Raw genomic sequence first — 17,008 nt, forward strand, 5'->3', positions numbered from 1 at the left:
TCTTCCCAATCCAGTTGATCCATACCCTCTGGTTTATTCTCACGCATCGCCTTTAATATACCTTGTTGAGCCAACACATCCTTAACCCTCCTTTGCCGTAATTTGAAATTACCAGTTCCATCGAACTTCCCCACCTCGAATTTGGCACCTGGGTTAAGAGCCATCTGATACCAATTGTTGGGAACAAGCAACCAATCAAATACTAAAGAGTACAAAGACAAGAGAATAACACAAGATATTTGGTAACAAGGTTCGGCCAATTGTGCCTACGTCCCTGGGAGCGTTGAGCGGCTACCACTATATATTATTAGAGAATTAGGATTAGTGTTTGACTATTCTTCTCCTTGTGACATTAGGTTTACATAATATAAATATATATAGCCCTCTACCCCAACCACTTTACATTAGTCCAAGCCCATAACTTGTATTGTTGATATCTAGAGATATGACTCATTGTACAACAATACTTATGATTCAATACTCCATGGTAAAAAGAGGACATTGAATGGTCCAAAGATGAGTTCTACACAATATGATGATAGAGGATGATTTTATGGGTGATTTATTCTTATTAAGGTGTACAAATTGGGTGATGTTGAGGTGAATGTCCTTAAGTAAATATGCCACACGAATTTGAGTAGTTAGTGACTTCCATATATCTTATTGCATGAAAGAAAATAATTATTCAGATTATTCATTGCATATGACAAAAGAAAATGAAACAAGTTGAAAATGATGAAATCATAAAAGGAAGCGAATGAAATAATGATGGGATAGTGAATGAAAAAATTTCTCACTTCCCCAAGGGGTAGAATAAAGAACACATAAAATGATAATGAAAATAAAATAAAACACATTTTTTTTGGGCATCTCATCTTAATACTAATTTACATTTAGGGTTGTAAACGAAACGAACTGGGTTGAATTAGAGCTCAACTTAGTTCAACTCAATAATGATTTTCTCAACTCAAATTCAATAAGAGTTATTTTTTTAGCTCAAGTTCAACTCGATTAAAGTTTACAAATTGTTTGACTCAATTCGAATTGTTTTGTTTTTTGGTATCACCAAGGGGTATTCCCCCACTCTTGAGTAAAGAACTAATTCTTTTCAGGGTGTACGATTGTCCCTTCCAGCAAGTATTGCACAAGGTTTATCATTTTATTTAAAAGTCTAAAAGATATAGAGACAACATGGAGAAATAACAATATATATATAGGGGTTTGCTAACCTAGCAAACTTCCGTTTTTAGTTGGGTACATGTTAGCCTTATGTACTATAAAATTTGGTCAAAAATGACATTTTTATTTTGGAGAGATGTGAATATTAGTAAGGTTATTTTAGTAACATCACTTTAAAAAAATTAAGAAAATAATCCAAATCATCTCCCTTATTCTTATCCCGCATCCTCTCTCTTGCTTTCTCATTTTAGAAAATAAATAAAAAACCAAATTTGCATCTTTACCTTTTGTGTTGGATGCTCTCTATCTCCATACTTAATACTCTCCTAAAAAAACTCATCATTCTTCCATAATCACCAATCATCACCTACTATATAGCCAATATAGACTATGACCATTGCTCACTTCTGTTAACACAATAACATTGATTACACAAAAAACTACATAATTTCAACTTCTCTATCATCTAGGAATAATTTATTTCAATGGTATTTAAATGGTTTTACCCACAATTAAATACTTGGATGAAATTTTATTTTTACCTTATTCCTACATTCATTCCTCATTCGTACATTGTTGCAATATCCATCTCTTACTTTTCAGGTTATCTAGATTTCTTCCATTAAATTACTTTTAATTATAAAAAATGTTGGCATATAGTTTTATAGTAGTGATTAACAAATGAGTTCTGGTAACAATGGTGAATTAGTGGGACCAGGAATTAGAATGAGAGGGCAACATGGGGTTGAGGATGAAGTTAAGAAGTGACAATTTTTTATTATAGAATGAGGAATGAGGATCAGTTGTCCCACATTTTATGTTCCATTATGTTCCAGTCCGACGAAAAGTTGTCATATATTCGGGGGGGATGATTGACTGGATATGAGAACAAGAACTTTTGGGGACAAAGGATACTGATCCATTGAATGGGAGAGCAACCTTGGGTTGAGGGAGAAAAAATTGAGATTTTTATTTTATTTTTTAAAATGATAGTACTAAAATAAACTTAGTAGTATTTGTATCTTTCCAAAATAAAGAGGTCATTTTTTACCAAATTTTGTGGTATACGATACTAACATGTATCTAACTAAAAAAGGAGGTTCCCTAGGTTAACAAACCCCTATATATTTATTGAAGTTTGATAGCATGAGGACACCTCATTTTGTGAATAGTCATATTAGCATCATGTACCTAATTTTTCACGACAAAAACACCTTTTTTTTGTTTTTTATTAACTATGTTAACAATGTTGTTTTAGTAACTTGCTATTCTTTTAATAGATAAAAAAAAACAAATTTCTCTTCCCTCCACCTAACTCAAATTCTATCTTTCCTTTCATGGCTATCCAACCTCAAAATTTCTAGGTTCCATGGTTGTTAAAATCCTATTTTTGTAGAGATTTTCTATTTTCTTCTAAATTTATTTGGGTTAGATTACATTCAAAAGTTTTTACTCTTAAGTTATTTGGGTTGTTTTAATCCTCTCTTCTTGCATCTTGTTCCTCCCCATTTCTCTTCAATTAAGTGATAAAGATAATAATGATGAGATTTAAGTTTTTAAAAACAAACAAGAGTCTATATTCAACATATAAGTGATACAACAATAAGAGTGATAATATGGGTCAGCCCAACCTGCTTTTGGCCTGCCAAAATATGGGATGACCTAGTCTGACCCTTATTGCTAAAAGAGCTCAAAATGTCAACTAAACCCATATTTGGTAGGGCTAACAAGCTAACCCTTTTATTTCTCTTCAAAACATACATTTATAACCAACATAATCACAATTTGAAAATAATCACCACACCTCATAAATGTCTTTTGAAACAAAAAATCATAAACCAAAGTCCACCGTAACATACTCTCTTAGTTTAAAACTTGTAAGTTCTAAACAACAAGTCACCAAAGTCTTAAACTTTTAGACTCCTAACATACAATAAAGTTTCGAACTACTAAGTTCCCAATAATATGGGCCAACCTAGCTCGACCCTACTCTGGCCCACCAAAATTTGGGCTGGCCTAGGGTGACCCTTATTGCTAAAAAGGCTCAAATCCCTAGCTCGACCTGCTAAAAATGCCAAACCAAACGGGTTGACCTGTCAGGCCAAGCCCATTTTACCATCCCTATACAACAGTGAGGAAGAAATGGGAACATGGTGGATGCTCCCAAAGTTTTCAATAAAATAAGGAAAAATGTTGTCGCCTGAAGCACATTGTTGGAGGGTTATGTGTAGAACTCACAATCTTTACAAAAATAGGATTTTAACAGCCCCAAACAGTTAGTAAGAAATTTTGAGGTTGGACAATCATGAAGCTTAGAATATGAGCTTGTTGGGTCCCACGGGGCTCTACCACTCACCTAGAGGGAGGGTGAATAGGTGATACGACACACAATGACAGTGACTCGATAAACACATAAATTATACGAATTTATACACTGTTTAATTGATTAATGATAGACTTAATCGATTAAATCATCTGCTCTTAATCGATTAACTACTCAACTTAATCGATTAATTCAATCTGCTAATAATCAATTATCTAAACCACTTATTCCATTATCTGGTTCAGTTATAGTGAAAATAGAATTCTTTCGACCATCCAAGATTACGAAGATTCAACCAAACTTACATGCAATCATACAGACAAGTAAGAACAGTAAATGCACAATACAAAAATGCAATTATCACATAATTATATGCATGCCAAGTTACATAAATCAAGTAATATGGAAATGTAAAAAGATTAGGGAAATAAGAATAAGACTCAGTTTTTTATCCTGGTTCGTTTGCTATCCACTGCAAACTATATTCACGCATCCCCTTTTGATCTTGAGAGATTTTATCTTCACTATGGAATCTTCAATGTTTCTTACAAACACAATTCCAATACAAGAATCAAGACGCTCCTTTCTTGGATCGTAACCCCCACTTCGGGTTGACTACCCATCTCGCCTACTAGAATACCTCACCGTTCGCGACTCTAGCCCCAGCCTAAGTATCACTTACAACCAAGACCTCTTGCTTCTAGCGAAGACACCTACCTAACTGCAGCTAGAGTTTTCCTAGACCTATTCTCTTTCTTTGGTGATACAACACACCAAGATAATGTGTTATTGCCTAAGTCTAACAAAAATTCTTCAAGTTACATATGCACCTCAATGTACAGATTTTACAATCTTCTACGAATCTAAGAACCCCTATAGGATCTCACAAATAGAGAAATACAATGTGTGAGATGCAGGTTTCTTTTTCACAGATTTGACAATGAAAGCTCAACGAGTATCTTGTAAAGATTCACCCTTTTATTTTCTTGAAAGAACACTTAGAAAATGTTTCCTAAAGATATGAATGTTTGAGCTTTAGATCTACTCAATAAAGTGTAAAACTCTCTGTTTTCGAAAATGTGTTCTAACCCTCTAAATAAATATTTTCCAATATGATCTATATTATTAACCAATATGAAAAACTTTGGTTTATATATTGTTTTGTTTTTAACTGCATTTAATCGATTATACTAAACTTTAATCGATTAACGGGTTTCTTCAAAATAACAAAAACAGAAATAGTTACCAGCTTAATCAATTAACATCTGATTTAATCGATTAACAGATTTCTTACCAGCTTAATCAATTAACACCTGACTTGATTGATTAACAAGTTCCCAAAACTTAATCGATTAATACGACTCCTAATCAATTAAATGGTTTTCTAAAATATATTTTAATAATGAATGAACCTCCTACATGATTTGTAAAAGCATGATGCATGTCTTTGAATGATGTATGATTTAAAACTCTTTATGAATTTATTCAAAACATAATATCATGTATGTATGCATGTGCATGTAAATCATGTATGTATGCATATAAGTCTCATTTTAGTTATGATTGATTTTAGCTTGTGAGACTTTGTTTGGGGTTCATTCTAGCCTAGACTCTTACTAAGCAAACATCTTATGACCTAATAAAGATATAAAAACACTTAACCCCTAGATCTTCTTTTGAATGCTTTGCCTTGTATGTACTTGAGTCTTGACTTTATCGTTGAAACTTGTTATTTGTTGATTTTCTCATTCTCTCAAGCTTGTGCTTCAACATTTATGCATGTTGTCAATCCTTTGCCTTTATCACTCTTTTGTCTTCATAAACCTTTGTGTGTCATTTGTCTTCATCAAAACATTATGTGATGTATGCTTGCCTTTTCAATCTCGCATTCATGCATGCTTACATCTTCAATCTCCCCCTTTTTGATGATGACAAACACCTGTTGACATATGACATACACTTGTTGACATCTGTTAATAACTTGTTCGATCTAACAATTCTTTGTAGGATTTTCTTGATGGCAATCAACTTATTTTACCTTGTTCTTGTAAGTTGATGTGCATTTCTCCCTCTTGCTCCCCCTCAATTTGAGCAATGTGTGTTTAATTCTTTTTTGTTGCAGAAGCCTCAACTTATCATATCTTTTAAGTCATGAAAAACATAAACAACAACCTTTCTCCCTTTTTTGGCATGATCAAAAAGTAAATTCATATATGAAAATATATTGCCAAAAATAAGTAACAAATAATGCAATTTCTACTGAAGTTAATTGATTAACATATGTATTTAATCGATTAAGTGTGATTTAATTTTTCCCAAAATTGCATTTTAGGTGTAGGTTAATCGATTATGGCATGTGCTTAATCGATTAATCCTACTAATATGACAGATTTTAGTGTAGGCCACATGCTATAGCAAAAACTTATACAGTTTGATAGCACAGGTTTCATACCACTTGTTTCATATAGATGCCAATTGTTTTATATCACTTATGTATATACCACTTTCAATACCACTTGTTAATTGAAAAGTAAACGCAATTAGATCAATGCAAATAGATTTGAAAGTTTCTAATATTCTTTCATCCATTGATGAAGTGATTTACAAAAGTAATAAGAGCAGTACACAATTCAATTTTAACAGCACAAAACCAATTCATTCATATCATGTTATGTCATTATATTGTTCAAGTCAAAGCACAAAAACAAACTAAACGTGTTTGACAAATTACAATGCAACAACCAAAAGATTACACAAACCACAAAATTCCTAAAATCAGAAACTAGCTAGGACACACTAGACATCCTATGCTAGCTAGGAGGTGTGGATATGGCTTAATCAAGCATTAAATCCGCATAAGCTTTCCAAAAACATAGTTTTGGTTAAGTTTGCATTAATGTGAGATTTAACTTGTGGTGCTTCAACATGATTATAAAATCCTTAATGATGTTTCTACATTTACTTATCAATCAAAACATGGTTAAATGATTCATATACTTATTCAATAATATCATGTTTGCATTTTAGAGCATGTAAATGTGAAACATAAAGCATTAGGCTTAAAAATGATTTTTAGGGGATATCATGATTCTTGAGTTTATGGCCTTGCTAGGATTTCATTTTAGAATTTATCTATGACACCTAAGGCATGTAATGCTTGTAGTTAAGAAATAATACTTTGTTTTACCTTTGTTCCACAATGCTTCTTATCTTTAAGCATTTGTGATGACAAGTTGCTCATAGGTGTCATAGTCTCCTTTCTTTTGGTGCAAAGTCAAAGAAGTTTCATCTTCTCACCTTCTTATGTGCCTAGAACACTTGCTGCCCATACGAAAGTTGAAGTCCATATGTCCTTAGGAACACCTACGAAACCCAATTACTTGCTTTTCTTGGGTACCCAACTAAGCTTGGGTCCCTTGATGTTAGTAGCTTAGGGATTTTGTTTCTTAGTAATCCACATACAACTTCCATTTAGAAAATCATGCATTATAACATTACATGCATTCAAGGTATGACCATATAATCCACAATAAAAGCAAGTATGTGATTCACGATGTAAAATTTTCAAAACATTTACTTGTTTCTTGTGAAATGTGTTATTTGCGGGCATATATTCCAAACTAGATTAATCCCATCATTTTTATATGTAGCAAGTAAGTTGTTTGAATTGTGATAACTAGACGTGATTAAGTTCGTTTTTCATGCAAATGCAATTTTCACAAATAGATGTCACATTTAAGTTAGAAGTACAAACAATCACATGAAGAGTTAGCATATTTAGCATCTATGGTTTCAATTTTAATTTTGCATATCAATGATATTTTGCAATTCACATATTTTCTTTTCATGATCTAAAATTAACCTTTTTCTATTCATGCACTTTTTAGCTAACATTTTGAGTTCTTCATGCATTTCAACATAAGCATCATGTAGCATGTTATACATGAGAGATATATCAGAATTTGAACTAGAATCGTATGAGTATACCTCATTAGGCTCGTCTTAGTCACTTACATCACAAGAGTTCGAATTTTGAGCCATTAAACAAATCTTGTGTGATTCTTCATCTTCCGAGATGCTTATTGACAAATCGTCATCTTCGGGTTCATCCCAAATGATATATGCCTTTTTAGCTTTGATGTCCCAAGAGTCTTTCTTATAATCTTGGAAGGTGTAGGGTATGTGTACCTCACGCGTCCTACTTTCCTACTCTTATGACAAGATTCATTGTCTTTGGGATTCTTGCTCATCTTGATCGAACTATATTCATCTTCCTTGTGAAGCTTCTTGGTTCCTCCATTCGTTTTAGGTACTTTCTGAATTTGTTTATAAGGAGGGACATGGCTTTATCATTCGTGTCAGAAACAAACTCACTATCATCAAATATCTCCTTTTGACTTCTTGCATCTGATCTTGTTGCTTTAAAGGTGGTTTCTTTGATGTTCTCGTCCATTTGTTCATTGAGTGTCAAACGTCTTAATTCTTGCTCATGTTCTTGAAGTTTGCCAAATAGAGTTGCGAGTGTCATTTGTTCCAAGTCCTTTGACTCCATAATGACAGTCACATTGGTTGCCATTTCCTATCCAGACATCTCAACACTTTAACAGTTAGTTCATGTTCGGAAATGATTTATCTAATGCAATGAGATGATAAATAATATGAGTAAATCGTTTTTGTAAATCAGAAATAGACTCATGTGGAAACATGCGAAACAATTCATACTCATGTATCAATGTATTCAATCTAGAACGGTTGACCTCACTAGTGCCTTCGTGGATCACTTGTAAAGTGTCCCATATTTTCTTGGCACTACCGCACTGAGAAACTCTAAAGAACTCATCGTATGAGAGTGCGAAGGTTATAATGTTTTTCACTTTCAAATCGAATTGCACTTTTATCTTTTCCTCATCGGTCAAGAGACTTCTAGGTTTCTCTTTTGTTTTTCCATTCACTACGTGTAGTGGAACGAAAGGTCCATTTTGCATGGAATCCCGAATTTCCGTATCGAAGGCCTCAATAAAAATCCTCCTTGGGATTCTCCAGTACGCGCACCCCTCGCTGTAAGACTAAGATTGCAACTAAGAGGGGGGAGGATGAATTAGTTGACTTAAAATTATGGCAACTTTTTCTGCAAAATCAAAAGTTAAGTGCAGCGGAGAAATTATGCAGAAAATTAACAAGTAAAAAATCTAGAGATGAAGGAGAAGAGAGTATACCGAGATTTTATATTGGTTTACCTTCTTGTCCACCGAAGGCTACGTCTAGTAGTCTTGCAACACAAGAGATTTCTTCACTAAATATTTTGAGTAGTAATTACAATATCTCACCCCGAGACCTTTGTGTACCTTACACACTCACTAATACTTATGTCACTCTTAAAAAACACCTTTTCAAGTAACTTGATCCATTTTTCTTATAACACCCTAGTGAAAGAAAGATTTCTGAAATGTCAATGAAAAATTTACAACAATGGCAAGATTGCCTTTACAAGTTTGAAATATAATATCACTTGCAATCCGATAACTCTTTGTATAATAAGTAAAAATGCTATTATATGTTTGTAAAACTTTGAAACACTTTACTTCAAGCAACTCAGAAAATTCACTTTGAAAGTTTAAGAACAAGTTGCAAAATGTGCAGAAAATATTTCAAATAATTTTCATATTTATGTTTGGAAGTTTGTGTAAGAGTTATATGTTTGATTCTGAGTTTCAATACCTTTAAATAGGCTTTCCAACAAGTCATAACACCTCTTTGAAGGGGTAGGAATTTATTGGAATGAAACCATTTCGTTTGGGATGAAAACTATTCATTTTGAAATATGAAAACTGATGCAACAACTCAGTAATCGATTACAGCCTTGAGTAATCGATTACTCAAACACGCTGTCCAATTAGGCATTTAAATTTTAATTAGAGTAATCGGTTACACCATTTGAGTAATCGATTACCCTGCACAGTTTTTGTTGGGTAACTAGTTTTCTCACTTATGTAACCTGTTACTTAGATACAGTAACCTGTTACACACTATTTTTGAAAATTGTTTTGTTTATACTTTAAGTGTTTCAATTTTCTTAAAAAATAGTTTGAGCATTACTATTATTGTATATTAGAGAGTATATGATAGAAGTACCTATTTAGACTTAGACTAATTTGTATTGAAGCTTTGTCTTCTTTGTCTTCATAAGTATTCTTCCTTTTCTTCTTCTTGGTGATGTTGGTGTCTTCATCAAAACCGTGCCAATGTCAGGAGCAAAGATCTCCTTCACAATCTCCCCCGTTTTGATGATGACAAACCAATATCTTCTTTAAAAGTGTAGTTTTCTGAGAGCTGTAAACTTTGAGAGATGTTGATATGATGTGAGTATGCTCCCCCTATTTTGCATGCTCCCCATTTCATTTGGGATTATGTGCCTGGAAGAAATTTGACAGAAAATACATTTCTCCCAACTTTTCTCCCCTTTTGACTTCATCAAAAAGTAGAAAAGCCAAGAGTTTCCAGCACAATATATATATATATATATACATATATATATATCTATATATATATATATATACAACATATAATGTGTATATCACTAGCATAAAAGTATTCATAAAAGTGATATCGCATAACAGATAGTTAAAAGATGTTCAAACAATGTTCAAACCATAACAACAAATTATCCAAAGCCATGAAAAAATTACAATCAGAGAATACTAATAACAAAGATAATCTAAGACCCAGGATCAGAGTTGTCTTCATCAATGTCCATGCTACTCATCTTAGAAGAGACACAATGAAGTTCAAACTGGATTTGTTGATTATGAGCACCAAGAGCATCCATCAGGTTAGTGATGTAGCCTCGAAGAGAAAACAACTCATCCATAATCATCTGATTTGAAGGCATGACATCAGATGAGGAAGATTGAGTATGAAACTCAGAAGGTTGAGGTTCAAGAGGGTCAGGAGGGGCAGGTTCTGATTGACCAGTAGGAGCAATCGGTCTACCGGTTCTATGCATATAGGTGCGGGTCATTAGGATTGAAAGAGAAACCCATTTTGTGGATTATGTTCACATCAATATGGCTTTCACGAAGATTGAGAGAGACCTTGGTTTCACCAGCAGTAGAAACACCGAAATGTTCAAGAATTTTGGTTATGAAAATTGCATAGGGAAAAGGGTTTTGAATTCCTCGAACAATTCTCATTATCATTTGAGCCCAATTGACTTTGATTTGATACTTCATAGCATACATCAATTGAAGTTCTATGTCACTGATTTGAGAATGGTTTGAAAATTTAGGCAAAATGACATAGCTTAGAAAGTAATGAAGCAAACGGTCCTCAAGTTTGAGATGTCCAACAAATAGGATATCTCTATTCTTAACAGTCTCATCAATGATCTGTTGCTTACACATTTCTATGAATCCTTTTGAAATTCTACACAGAGAATAGTAAAAATCCTTTCGATCGTAGTTATCGCATTCACAAACAAGGCCGAAACCCATCGTGCTACCTTGAGTGGGTATGTTACAGCACAATGAACTAAAAGTTTTCAAATCCAAAACCGTGTCTTTTCCTTTCACATAGGAAGTAAGACGGTTTTTCCGGAAGCTCAAGTTGCAGTAAAATACTCTAACAAGTTTAGGATAAATATCATTTGCTTCATAGGAAAATCGAAAAGGTTTTGTTGTCGTAAAAGATAAGGGAAAAGAAAATCTTCAAACTCAAGTTCCCGACATTATCGTATTTTGGAGTAAATATGGTTCGTCTGTGGAAGTGCTCTTCGAAGATTTTTCGTTGTTCATCATTTGCGAGAAGTCTTGCTAAAACCAGAGGGTTAGACTCCAAGGGTGAAGTCCCTTGCTTCTTTTTGAGTTTATCTTTTGTTGGGACTTTGCCCTTTTACATTCAATAAATACTTGTTCTACATCATGAGTGAGTAATTCCCTTTGTATCTAGGATTGGGGCTATGCCCTTTTACATTCAATAAATACTTGTTCTTACTTCTATTTCATTGAGTGTTGTGATTTGAATCATTAAACTGAGTTTTATTCGTGTGAGTTGTCTGGCCAACAAATTACACCTTTAGATATATTGGGGAAGGACCGAGAGGTGAACCCAACTATCCAACCATTCACTTATTCAAACTAGAATCCTAATTCACGAGAGTAATATTAGGATTCTCGGGGGTTTTTGTAATTCATCTTGTGTTGCTACGAAGCGATTGGATAGAAAGGTTCAAGTAAAGGATTTGATTGATAATCGTACCACGAGAGTAGGTGCGACTTCAATTGAGTAAACGTGTCGGAGCTCGAGAGAGGATGACACATATCAAAGAGCAATTCACCTTCATAACTTAAAGTTCATGTAAAGGAGGAAAACAAGGATTTGTGAGTGTAAAGGCGGTAACCCTTATCCTGGGAACTCTTCCTAAATTAGATTTCAATCCCTTTTGATTATTTTCATAATTATTCTTGGCAATTGTTCTCAATTCAATTTTATTCCTTATTTAAGTTAAGTATAAATTAACTGTTATAATTAAAGGAGTTTTCCAGTCCTCGTGAGATCGATATTTTATTACTTGACGACATAACCGTGCACTTGCGATCCTATCAAGGTTTTTACCATAAGTTACAGGTGGCTCTCAAATTATCCTGCAAAATAGGTTAAGTTTTATTAGGTACCCAATATTCTTTGGGTCCTACATGACTAGTACCTTTCTCAACTCATCTATAAAGACTTAGGGGTACACCATATTTTCTAATTATGCAAGTATTTTATGTATGCCATGGTTTTTATCATTACTATGTTCAAATGCATGGATATGTTGTTTATGAAAGTTTATCTTTATTGAGACACTTTGTTTCTTAGAAACATGGCTTTTTGAATAGCCAAGACATCTTCGGTCTGTAAAGTGTCTTTAATCATTAATGATATTTTCTATAATTTTACTACTTTTGTTCAGCTTATTAAGTTCAAGACTTAATGATGAAACTTTATTTTCAAGAGCAATGCAGTTTTGACATGAAGATGATGCAGCTTATTAAATGCATATTCTAATTCAGAAGAATATAGTTTAGTGTCGTTTACCTCTTCATTATCAGAATGGTGAGATGTCATTAAAGAGAGATATGATTGTTCTTCATTTTCTTGTTGAGAGGCGAAACTGGTATCATTGTCTTCCCAAGCAATATAGGCTCTCCCTCCAGCCCTCGTTTTATTCTTCCCTTTGAAAAATTCTTTTTCAGATTTGGACAGTCCATCTTCATATGACCAGGCTTGCCACATTCAAAGCATGTGAAGTTTTGGTTTGAAGTGGAGGCGTCATTGTTCTTGGTGAATTTTCTCATTTGTCCAGTTTTAGCACCCTTTTTCCTTTTAAGGAACTTGATGAGCTTCTTTACAAGAAGACTCATGTCTTTTATATCTTCCTTCTCAGATTCATCTTCTGATGATTCGTATTTGATTACTTTCGCCTTGAGAGAGATATTCTTCTTTTTCTTATCTTGCTCTTCATGTTGGTCAAGTTGGCTGAGTTCTAATTCATGTTCCTACAATTTACCAAAGAAAACAGTCAGGGACATTTTTGATAAACTTTTCTTTTCAAAAATGGATGTTACCTTTGGTTGCCACGTTCTGGTGAGTGATCTTAGAACTGCCGCGCCCCAATTTTTGGTTGCACGACCTCTTAGAGTCGCCACTACATTTTATAGTTAAAAATGTAGAAAAATATTTAAAGCCCAATCACATTGAGTCTTTGGATTTTTGATATCCAGGTTCGGGAGTCGATAACGAATTGGGGAATGTATTAGCATCCCGTCCGCCCGTATTAAAACGGTACCCTCGCTAATAACATGAACTTTTATACCCTTAAACAATTTATTTAATAAGAATTTAATTATTAAAGCAAAATATTTTTATTTTTTATATTTGTGTCTGACAAGAGGTTATCTTGCTCCTACGTATCCCTGGGTACAATAGAAAAATCAAGACTTCGTAGTTCTAGTTCGAAAATTGTTTAGTCACTTTAGTTAATTGTTAGTGATTTGGAAAATATCCATAGGTTTAGAAATATTAATTTATTGAATTGATTAATATATAATTGTTTCGATTCAATAAGGCTAATAGTTTTAGAGACGGTGTTGGTCGTAGACCTTCTCCTCATTTTCAGGGACTTAGAGACGACTCAGACCATAACCTCACTATAAAAATCTCATAAAATTTATTTGGTAATAGTTTCTAAATATTCGTACATACAGAATTTGGGTGATAAAATAATTGATTAATTATATATAGGGAATTAATAGTTTAGAGACGGTGTTGGTCGTAGACCTTCTCCTCATTCTCAGAGAAGTTAGAGATGACTTGAACCATAACCTCACTATAAAAATCACATAAAATTTATTTTGATAAAATAGTTTTTTTTTAATTTATCCATATATATATATAGAATTTAGTGATAACATAATTTATTAATTATATATGTGGAATTAATAGTTTAGAGATAGCGTTGGTCGTAGACCTTCTCCTCATTCTCAGAGAAGTTAGAGACGACTCGAACCATAACCTCACTATAAAAATCCCATAAAATTTATTTGATAAAATAGTTTTTTTTTAATTTATTCATATATATAGAATTTAGTGATAACATAATTTATTAATTATATATGTGGAATTAATAGATGAAGAATCAACATTGATTGTTTACCCTCTTTCCACTTTGATAGATAGCAGAAGCAATACAAGTGACCGTGACCGATTCTCGACTCAAAGTGAGAAGAAATATACAATACGAGTTTTAACTTTGCTATTAAATCCCAAAAATACTTAAAACACTTTTTTACTTTTAAATGACTTACATATTCTTAAAGAGAGAGAATTAGTAAATGAAGAGTCGACATTGATCATTAATCATCTTCTTACTTCGATAAATAATAGAAGTGGTACATGTTACCACGACCGATATTTGGTTCGAAGTAAGAAGTAAGATATGACACGAGTTGTAACCTCATTATTAACTGCTCATGAAAATAATTTTATTTATTAAAAGGACAAAACTTTTAGTTTTAAATGTATTGTTATTAAACTCATTTGACACTAAATGGTTAATAAGTAAACATTACTTAGGTTGAGGCAACATGATTTCATTAATATAACAAAACAAACAATCAGAATATAACAAATAAAAAAGTAAATGAATATAAAGAATAAAATAGAAATGTCACTATTATTATTATTATTATTATTATTATTATTATTATTATTATTATTATTATTATTATTATTATTATTATTATTATTATTATTATTATTATTATTATTATTATTATTATTATTATTATTATTATTATTATTATTATTATTATTATTATTATTATTATTATTATTATTATTATTATTATTATTATTATTATAAAAAGGTAAGTGAATAAAGAGGATTGAGGTTTTTTAATCAGGTTGGGATTTTGGGAAATTAGGGTAGAGAGGGTTTCTCCTCTTCATTGGGCTGTCAGGAGCCTTTGGTGATGGGAGACGCCGCTGGATGAAGGGTTCTTCACTGGCGGAGGAGCAACATGATCTGGATGATGGTCACAGGGAAATGAGCGGAGCCACTCTCGGAGGCGGTTGTGGGTGCGTGAATTCGGGTCACCCCGAGTGCAATGAGGTGCACCACACCTGGACTTGACTTGGCAACGGCGACGACGCTGCTCATGGCTTCGTCGGCGAGAGGAGCGCGTCTCTGCTTGGACGCGGTTTGGCCATGGAGGTGGAGCTTCCGTAGTCCCAACGGCGAGGTGAGGAGGATGACTACTTGAACTACCACTTCTTCTTCTTCTCTGATTACCACGCCGGCATGATTTCCGGCATCACACCTTGATTTCACGGTGGTTAGGGGCGCTGGAACAGGTTGACTCTTCTCTTTATTTTTGCTTACGGGTTACTAAATGGGATATTGACTCTTTGGTGAGGATTCTAGTTGATGAGTTACATGGATGAATGTATTACTTATTTAAATTATTGGTTAAATTTCTATATTATCTTTGCTTAATTACTGGAATAAATGTGATTTGGTTTTATGTGTTAGAATGGTATTTTCCAATTCACTGTGGTATTGTGTATTGCTCTTTCTTTAACCATTAGAATTTTTCATGACTATGTCCCATAATGAATACTTTGAGTAGTAGCTTTTTTTTATTGAAAAGAATTTGTACAAGTATGCGTGATCTTAATAAACAATGATTAAAGATATATATAGTCTGAAATTGTTTATGATTATACGAAAGTGCAAATACTAGTCATGATATGATCATCTCTAAAGCATGTGGTTTTTACATTGAATATCTTAACAGTGATATAGATGGTGTTATTTGAGAATGCTTGTGAATACAAATGAAAGATAATACCAACCTGGTTTTGCTTGTTATCAATCCACTCTATCACCACTTCTCTTGGACTTTTCTGAATTGTTTGGCTATCGATATCTCTTTCTTCTTTTGATTCCAATATTTTTGATTTCTTTACACGTATAACTATATGCTCTCTGATTTCTCTTATGGTGGTATATCTGTGTGCCCGCTCTCTGATTTCTCTTATGGTGGTATATCTGTGTGCCCCCTCCTCTGGTTTTGTTATCTGCCTTTTATAGCTGATTAGTTGGATCTCTTGGGTTGCCAAGAAATATAATGTGCACTGATTTTTTATCTCCTTCTGATTGCTCCATTTAAGGCTGGTTATGAATTTTGCCTTTGTGTAACTGAGATTTCTCTTCTGTTTGGTTCTTTGAACCTCTCCTCATGGCTGATTCTATTTTATCTCATTGTGACTTCTAGCTAATTGATATTCCACTTTTTTGTAACATTCCATTAATGCCTCATATTGTAATTGCTTGTAAGGGAGAGTAGCTGGAACATATGTTGCTCTAATACACCATTAGTTTTTCTATTCAGGTGGCCTTGGATTTGGATGTTGGCTTAAGTGTTAATAAGTTAATGCAACAACCTCTGTAGCTTCTTTCAAAGGAAACTGCCCTTCCAATTTTGGGTCTATTATATGCTGCAACTTTCCTTGTCCTCTCGATACATTTACTCGTGCTGTAGAGTTTTAATACATGTACTTAATATACGTGATTTCTATAGCTCATGCATGTATATATTTAATCCTGGTATTTACACATACATACATTTTCTTTTTAACATGGCACATGTCCCAGTAACGTGACTTATAGGTGAGTGAAACTTTCCAAGGATAGTCATATTCTCTTTGTCTTTCATAACTGTTATCACTAACAATTTCTTACATAATGAAACAATTAAGAACCATAAAGAAAGGTGAGTAGTGTGTCTCAGAGAATCACTAACGGTTTAATATATGTTAATTTCTTTTTTAAGTTCTCTTGTTGCTTTGAAGTTTTAAACTTTGTAGTATTTGATAAGAGGTCGGACAAAATTAAGTGTTCACAAGAACCTTCAAGTTTAATTCACTATTTGATAGTGCCTTACCAAGTGCAATAAGATGTTTTGT

Source organism: Lupinus angustifolius, chromosome LG11, assembly GCF_001865875.1.
Source record: "Lupinus angustifolius cultivar Tanjil chromosome LG11, LupAngTanjil_v1.0, whole genome shotgun sequence".
Taxonomy (NCBI): domain Eukaryota; kingdom Viridiplantae; phylum Streptophyta; class Magnoliopsida; order Fabales; family Fabaceae; genus Lupinus; species Lupinus angustifolius.